This window comes from Pteropus vampyrus, unplaced genomic scaffold (assembly GCF_000151845.1).
Source record: "Pteropus vampyrus isolate Shadow unplaced genomic scaffold, Pvam_2.0 Scaffold472, whole genome shotgun sequence".
NCBI lineage: Eukaryota > Metazoa > Chordata > Mammalia > Chiroptera > Pteropodidae > Pteropus > Pteropus vampyrus.
In genome coordinates, this window is record NW_011889253.1 from 827,508 (window position 1) to 836,901 (window position 9,394).

Genomic DNA, 9,394 nt, shown 5'->3' on the forward strand with positions numbered 1-9,394 from the left:
ACCACAAAAATCTGAACTAATATATACATGAAATTTGCTGATAGCTCTAGAAGTGAATGAAGAGTTTACAGTCTCCAAGCATTTCCTGCTCAAGGCGAGGTATTTTCTTTTTTATTTTTTAAACTACTTTATTAAGGTATGATTGACAAACAAAAATGCTGTACATTAAATACCAACATATACAACTTGATGAATTTGGAGATAAGTATACACCTTTGAAACTATGAACACAATCTTTTCCATAGACATATCCATCACCTCCAAAAGTCTATCCTCTTAACGGATTTTTAATTGTACAATACAGTACTGTTAACTACAGGCACAATATGTGCAGCAGATCTCTAGAACGTATTCATCTTGCATAATTGAAACTTTAAGTCCACCGAGTAGCAACTCCTCATTTCCTCCTCCCTTAGTAATCACCATTCTACTCTCTGCTTCTATGAGTTTGACTATTTTAGATTCTTTATATGAGTAGTATCATGTAGTATTTGTCTTTCTGTGTCTGGCTTATTTCACTTAGCATTATGTCCTCCAGGTTCATGAAATGGTATTTTCTATCAGTGGAACTTTTTTTTTCTAGAAAGTATATTTATTGAGCTATGAAAACATTAATTAAGTAGTTTACAAATACAACTGATATTTATTAGTAGTTCTAATTTATAGCTTAAAATTCATAATTTGGTTAGTAATGACACAGAAATAGGAGATGGGAGGGTCCAGTACAGACTGTAGGATGGAATAGAATTGACTTCTGCTTATCAGAGGAACTTTTATCAAGAACGTCCACTCTTCCTCTTATGGCAATGACCCATAAAGTAAAAGAAATAAGAATGGGTTGACTTGGACATGAAAGGGGTTTTACAGATCACATGGTCAAATCTTCATTGTACAGATGATGAAATGGAGCTACAGAGAGGGGAAGGGACAAGGCCTCTAACATCACACAGTAAGCAACACTGCCAGAAGAAGATTCCGGTTTTCCTGATTTCTTCCAACTAACTAGTTTTCCACAGACCTCCCTCTAATCTGAAATTATTTGAATAAAATTGTAATGCATTTTTTAAAAACAACAAATTTTATTTTCTTCATGAAATACACTAGAACCTCTACCCGCATTCATTCTATCTCTTCAAGTTCATGAATATGTAAAACATCAAAATTTTCAAATTATACAGCTACTAGAGTGTTATGGCTATGACACTTAAATTTTTAGTTCTCCAAACTATTTTGGTTCATATCCAATTCTCAACTTTGACATGAAGGTTTAACGAAGAATCAGGTTTCTAGTCTTTTTGGTTTTCCTCTTGCAAAACTACTGCTAGATTTGGCCTTTGAAAAATGATGCGACCAGTTTTCATTTTGACAATTGTATCCTCAAGACTTTCACAAACTGATGAAATTGCTATTGCTGTAAAATTATCCTACAGCCTTTGTGAAAATATAACACGTATTTTGGAAATCATGATGAGATTCACATCATTATCAGGCCTGTAGATATTTCTTCAAAAGAAAATGTGCAAGTAAGATACTATTGTTTGTTACCAATCAGTCCATTGATCAGTCAATCAATTATTGAGTACCTCACAGGTACCTAGCAATTGCCTAGTTTTTGGGGGAACAAAAGAATGTAAGGCCCCTGACACACTTAAAATATATTACTATAGACATATTTTCCATTTTAAACCTGTAGCAGCTTCCCCATGACATTTTACTCTTGTTATAATAGGAAACTACATGATAGAACAGCAGGAGCACAGGCTTTGGAATCAGGCTGTGGTAGAATTGAATGACCATTACTGGAGAAGTTATAGGTTACCACTGCTCCTCACTCTCTTCATCTGTAAAGTTTTTATAATAAACAATATATTTATTAATAACATGATTAATAAATAATATCAGTATTATTAATAATTCACATGATCATTTAGAAATTGATGTTAATATTATTAAATGTTACGATAATTAATCAATATTATTAATAATTAATATTAACTTAATTATTAATAGTTGATATTACCATTGATACTAATATTGATGTTAATGCTATTATCATTGATATTAATATTTATTATAATAAATAAAATTATTAAAATAATAGCAAAATACCTACTTTTCAGAGTTGTGCTCATAATGAAATATCATTTACCTGGCATACAGTAGGTGCTCAACAAATGCTAACGAGTATTCTGATGAATGACTGACATAAGTTCATGTTCAGTTGTTTAAGAAAGTATGGTAACTCAAGAAAGTTTAGCAGACATTTTAGATAGCAACACAGTGTAGGAATTAAGAGCATGGGTTCCCGAGTATGATAGGACATGGGTTCAATCTCAGCTGTACCACTTTAACTAGCTATGTGACCTTAAACAGATTATTGAACTTCTGAAGTCTCAGTCTTCTCATCTCTCAAATGGAGTAACAGAATCAACCACATAGGGTTATTGCCACAATTTAATGAGATAATAACTGGAAAGAATTTAGCATAGTGCATTTGCTCATGTTTGAGGATGTTAGTATCTGTGCTGTAGAAACACTATGACCACTTTATAAATTACTGTTATTTAGACATCATTTTCTTTCCAATATTCATAGGTAAGAACAACTGAGCCACTCTTTATTTTCATCTGCTTATGTCATAGATGTCTAAAAATAGCATTAATAAAACAGAGATTTAAGGGTTACTTTTTAAAAACACTTAAAGATTTTTCAAGATGATCCATCAAATTTCAAGAAGTCTTTATTATTTTCAGAGTAAGAGATATAGATCTTCGGCAGTAACTTTTGTTGATAATAATGTACTAAGTAATCTATGATTTGAGGGACTTTGAAAGAAGGGGCATGTTGTAAATATATAAAAATGTTTACAATTAGTCTACGGCCATGACACCCTGAACGTACCCGATCTCGTCTGATCTTGGAAGCTAAGTAGGGTCGGGCCTGGTTAGTATTTGAATGGGAGACTACCTAGGAATACCAGGTGTTGTAGGCGTTAAAAAAAAAAATGTTTACAATGAAATAAAATTAATCTTCTAAGCACTCTGAAATTGTGTACAACTAATATCTTATCATGAAAATCCAACTACTGATATAGTTCTAAAGGAAAGAAAAGACAAAGTCAAAAGATTGCACTGTTTCACATGCATTTTGTAAATATAAGATTAATTTAAAAAATTTTACTGCATTAAAATTTTTAAAGTTAAATTCCTTAAAATGTATTTTGAATTAAAATATATATATATATATATATATATATATATATATATATATATATATATATATATATATATATATTGCACTAGACGCAATGTCAAGGAGGAAGCAAAAGAGAGCTAACATGTATTATCAGTCACATTACATGATCTCATTTAATCCTCATAATAACCCCATGAGGTAGATGTTTGTGTTATCCTCATTTTACAGGGAAGGAAACAGGCCCAGATAGATAAATTAACTTGTTCAAGAACACACAGTGAATCAGTGATTCAAGCATGAATCTATTTAATTCCAAACTTTTTATTTATTCCAGAGCTAGCCCTTGCACCAACTCCAATAAACTAAGTGCTCTTGGACATGTCATTTAGTTTGTGTCTTGTATCAGTTAGGTTGCTTTCGGCTTCAAGTAGCAGAGTAACTAACACCAGTTTAAATAACAAATACATTTGATTTTCTCACATTAAAAAGAAGTTTGAAAATAGGTAGTTCCAAAGAAGGAACCACAGCTCAAGCTCCCAGTTCTCTATCTTTCTACTCTCCCTTGTTCAGTGAGTAAGCAACAACTCCTGTTCAGCAGTGTACTCAGCAGCTCCAAGCATCACACAATTGCCTGACCCCTTCCAAAAGCAGGAAGCGAGTAAAACAAAGTGACTTTCTCTCTCTATGCCTTTCCTTTGATCAGAGAGAAAAATCTTTCCCAGAAGACTCCAGTGGATTTCCCCTTTGTCTCACTGACCCAAACTAAACCACATGACCACCGTAAATGTGACAAGAGAAATGGGATTACCATGCTTGCTTTGGACTAGTAATGACAGTAGCTGGGGACACCTTCTCTGATATCAAGGGCTCTTGGCTTGAAAGCCTAGCACAGTCAGCATTCATCTATCAAGAATGACATGGAGTGGGGAAGCCAATGAGAAGGCACTCAACATTATCTGACTTGGGCCTCCATTTCCTTATCAACAAATGAGCAAGTTGCTTTGAGCCATTGATCAGTGAGATGGAAGAGAAGGTTCTAGCTGCAGTTAAAAGACAAAACAAAAACCTGAGACATATAAATACATCTGTCAACATATGCAGTCGACTCAAGCTCCTGAGCATGGCTCCTTCCCTATCCCTCAAACTACACTGGTCTTTTGTAAGTTCTCTCCTCCATTAAAGCTGACCTTGACATTCTTTTTAATATAATTTTATAGATGATGGGTACTAGAGGTAGGACGGGATAGATAGGGCCTTGTTCTTCTCCAGTCTCCCTTCTCCCTTCACCTCACCATTCTAACATCTGATCTCAATCAATCTGGGTTTAGAAAGTTGTCCTGTCTCATGCTGCTCATAGAAAGAAATAAGATACAGTGGAAATAGTCCACGGCAGTAGTGTTATAGATCTAGAACAAATTTTTTTTCTGTTAGATTTCTAAGTGAATTATATTTGATCTCAAGTCCCTCCCAATTGGAACATTTTCTACCACATTTTGTATTGTTCTAAAAAAAAAACCTGAAACAGTAGTCATAATTTCTTTAAAAGCTTATAACAGTTTAGTGACTTTAAAACCCCCCTAAAAATGGTTTAAGAGTCTGTGCTATGGCAAGAATTCTCATTTATTATTTTGCATTTAATATTTTACCATCAACCTCTTACCCTGGGAACATGGAGAAACTTAATGCCTGTCAAAACATTTCATAACCTTTCTAAAATTACAGTACTATAAAAACTGTATTTAAACTGTAATTTAATTCTTGATAACACTATCATTTTCCCTCATATATAGAAGATTTATTTTCCTATCTTTATAAGAAATGTTCTTTTTTCTAGAGATTTTTCCAAAAGACTTATGGCAGACCATCTTCACCTCTCCAACACAGTGATTCAATTACCATTTCAACTTTTTCCTTTTTTCCTTTTAAATATTTACTGAGCTGGGAAAAAAATTGAGTACTTCACTCTTCTAGGCAACTAACAACTCCAGCTATGTCCTCAAACAAAATGAAGTGGAGGGGGAGTAATTATGTGAATCCAACCAATGTTCATGTTGATAGTCAATCTAGAACACTTCACCTCACCTTGTTCTCGACAGCCTTCAGAAAAGGAAAGGCAAAAAGGTTTTCCAGATTATCAGGACTGGTTACTTACTATCTGCCCTTGACTGTGCCTTCATTTATTCATTTATTTATGATGACTAATTGTTCTCCTTCTAAGTGCCAGGACTTGACTGTTCTAGGCACTGAGGAAACAGCAATGAACAAGACAAACAAAAATCTTTGCCCTCCAGAAGTTTATACACACCCTGTGTTGGGGGAAATTATCAGCCTCCAGTGAAAACACAGGAGGTGAAAGCATGAATGAATTTTAAAGAGCCTCTAGAGTGGTTCAACCTCCTCAGTGGATTGATGAAATCTTGGACCCAGAGGAGGGACATCTTTTATCTAAAGTCACAGAACTGGTCCATTGTGGAATTGGAACCCATATTTCTTGAATAATCATTGTTAATGTTTATTAAGTACACAGTGCACATGTATAGGTTGAACCATACAAATGCTGATATTTGATTTTTGACTAAATAAATGAGAATTTTAGAAGACTCAATCTATTATTATCACATTCAGTTCTCACAATAGTTCTATAAGATCAGCAATACATCATCAGCAATTTACATATGGGGAAACGAAGCCGAGAGAAGTTAAGTAATGTACCCACTTGGCACAGTTGGGCCTTGAACTTGGATCTGTTTGATATAAAAGCCAGAGCTTTTAGTCTCTATACTATACTGTCTCCTGAGATAGTGGCTGTTACTTTCCACTGTACTGTTTCTCACCCCAGGGATCATGTAGTCAATTGATACATTCATTTAAAAGCAGAAATCTGGGCTTAGCAAATTCAGCAATTCTAATGAAATCGATTATATAGATACTCATTATGTAACCTGGATCTAAAGTGTCAAAATGATTTTGGTGAAATTTCTTATAGATTTAAAAAGTTATTTTGAAAATAGTGTCATTTTATGTTTAAAATAAAATGATGGGAGCAATCAAAACTGTTTTAAAATATATGTTTAATCTGAAAGCAGGATATCTAATCACATGCATATTCCTTCCTAACAACTTGATTTCACTCATGTAGAGCTTATGTCTGATGATATTATCACTATATTCTCAGGCAACCTGGCTAAGGAACCTCAAAAGTCTTTTTTTTTTTAACTCTTCCCTCTTTGTCTTTTGACAATATCCACTAACTGATTAATCAACAAAGCCTGAACATGCTACCCTCAAGTTCATCTCTTAAATTCAACATCACATCCCTCGTTGCTTCTTTTTAAGTTCAGTCCTCATCGTATTTTAGCTTGGGTGTAAGTTTTCATGATATCTTTTTCAAAATGTAATAAAGTAGAAGAAAAACACAACAGCAATTGAAGAGCCACCTCCCACGTTCTTCAGAAAGCCTGTAGTTTTGCTTCATTTTTGGAGAAAACACATTGAAAATTATGTGAGAGTGACTCCAATTCCAGCAGTATGAATACAAGAGCAGAAGAGGACACTGAAGATCCAGTTGCACTGATGTCTTTGCGAGGTTTCTCAATGTTGTTCTACTTCTTTGTCCTGTGTACATGTGATGATGAAGCCATCAGGGAGTGTGGCTCTCCATTTGGAATCCTTGAGAGCAGAACCCCCATGGAACCCTAAACAATTCTAAGATCAATAGAAATTCCAAAATAAAGTTGCCTAAATGGGACGCTCCTCAATGGAGAATGAATGCTTGGAGGTATTGTTAAATGTCTATTGTTTGACATTTTATAGAAAGCACACATTACCTTTGTAATTAGCAAAAAATATAAATAGGGATTTTAAATAGAAAAAGAGCTTTAAAGACACAAAAAGCTGCTTAGGAGAGTGGGTTGGGCAGTAGGTGGCATAGTTGTTTCAACTTCTGCTTCTCTCTGCCAGGCTGGTATGCACTAGAGCCCACAGGCAAGCTGGCCTCACACTGGCAGAATGCCAGGAGGAGTGATGAATATAGAAAAAGAAAGGCTGCAATTAACATACAGCATGATGTGACCAGTGGCTATATCTAGGCATGGGGTTACCACAGATTTTTTTTTTTAATTTTTTTTGTGCTTTTGTGTAATTTTAATTTTTTCCATGATGAACATATAGTACTTGTAGAGTAGGGAAAAGAAAAGCATTTCATCTTTCAAAAGAAACATTTTTAAAGGTGTGAAGTCCTGCCTTCCCAGGAAGGATACTGCTCCAGACCCAGATTTTAGAAGGCCTTTCTACTGCATTGCCCAGCCCATGAGAGCCACAAAGAAATGTCTTCAGCTAACTTCGGGACAATAAACTAAGCATTCAAACTTACCAATGTCAGTAGGTTGTGGAATTACCTCTGCTTCAGTTTACTAAGAATTTTCCAGGTATTAGCTGAGGAGTTTGGAGTTGTTTTGAAGCCTTAATAAGTTCACAACTACAGTCTGTGTACATCTCTATAGATATATATTTAAAGAAGAAAATCTAGAAAAATGTTTTCATGACACTTTTCTCTTACCCATCTTCTCAAGCTTCTTTTCTCTGCCCTATAACAGCTGCTCTCATGGGCTGGGCAATGCTCTCATTTCTAAGCACAGCGATTTTGTCCTTGCCAACATAAACCAATGAGTTAAAAAGAAAGGTGCAGCTCCACGAGGCTGAAGCAAGAGGAGAAAAGGCCAGGCAGTGCTCATGTTGCCAGATGAGTGTGACCATCCCTTGTGCCACTGGCTTCCAGGATCTACATGCATATCTCACTTTTGGGTTAAGATTTTGCTGTTAGTGCCCCCCCCCACACCCTTGGCACACACAAACGTGTACACATATGTATATGCATGCATGTATACACACATTCCTAGTTCTGGACAGGAAGCTCATGAGGTACCTCTGGCTCTCTGTATATTACTCTGTTACCAGGTACCTCTTCTTTTACTCAACCCATGGCACCAGATAACCCCAGTGCTGCCTGTCCAATATTCATTATCCTGTTGAACTTCTGTTATCTCAACACTTTTCCATTCCACTTCCAGCTCCTGACTCTGTACCCATTCTGCATTTATTTCAACCAGAGTTCCTTTATATGAGAGGAACTGAGACCCACTCAAGCTGGTTCAACACATGATGTGTGAGGAAGCAGGAGGGTAAGGCATAGATTATTGTAAGGAGACCAAGATCTTGGCAGTCCCAAGAAAGTCATCACAGTGGGACCTGGAACAGGAAGCTACAATTTCTGCCTCTCCCTTCAGAGGCCCAAGATCTCTCTCTTGGAATCTCTGCTCCTCTCTGCATATCTGCTCCTCTCTACATATCTGCTCCATTCTCTTCTTTCTGTTGACTGGTTTCCTCCTAACTTTCAATAGTCTCTCACATTGGACTCAACCCCTAGTCTGTCTTATAGCCTTTCAGTCTCATCTTAGATGGTGCATCAGGCTCTCAGCTTCCTAATACCATATTCCCAAGAGAGGAATCTGATTGCTCAAGCTTATCTTCTTAGGCCAGGCCACAGGAGTCCTATGTAGGGCACTAATCCACCTAAAAAGAGGTCATCATTGGCCAAATACTCACCAATCTTGCTGCAGTTAGACAAGACTGGGAAGGGTAGTGTCTCATGGACATTTAAGGTCACAGGAGCAATGAGCAGGGCAGATTCCCTGTGGGTGGGTAGGAAAATTATTAGCATCCCTACTACAGCAGGCTTGGAAACTTTGGTCAGATGAAAACCTAGACCAAAGGGTTCTACTCGCCTATGACAACTTACAAATCCTACATGATATTCATGAGCCCCAACTATCCTTGGAGACTCCCAGAATTGTCAGGTCCTAAGCTTCATCATGCATACTGATTTCTGTCCTAGCCGCTCTTCACTGGTCCCCATTACCTCTATTTAAGTCCCTTTGTTGAAACAAAATGTTGTATATTCAAACAATAGAATATTATTCAGCCATAAAATAGAATGAAGCACTGATTCATGCTACAACAGAGAGGAACCTTGAAAACATTATGCTAAGTCCAAAAAATCTAGTCACTATTTACGGTAGCCAAGATATGAAAGTAACCTAAGTGTCCATCAATAGATGACTGGATAAAGAAGATGTACATATATACAATGGAGTATTACTCTGCAATAAAAAAGAATGAAACCTTACCATTGTTGACAACA

The 9,394-nt window shown here is 36.1% G+C and overlaps 1 pseudogene; it reads left to right on the forward strand.

Moving 5' to 3' along the window:
* The first annotated feature begins 2,873 nt into the window (after positions 1-2,873).
* Positions 2,874-2,992, forward strand: LOC111732597 (annotated as a pseudogene).
* The last annotated feature ends 6,402 nt before the right edge of the window (positions 2,993-9,394 follow it).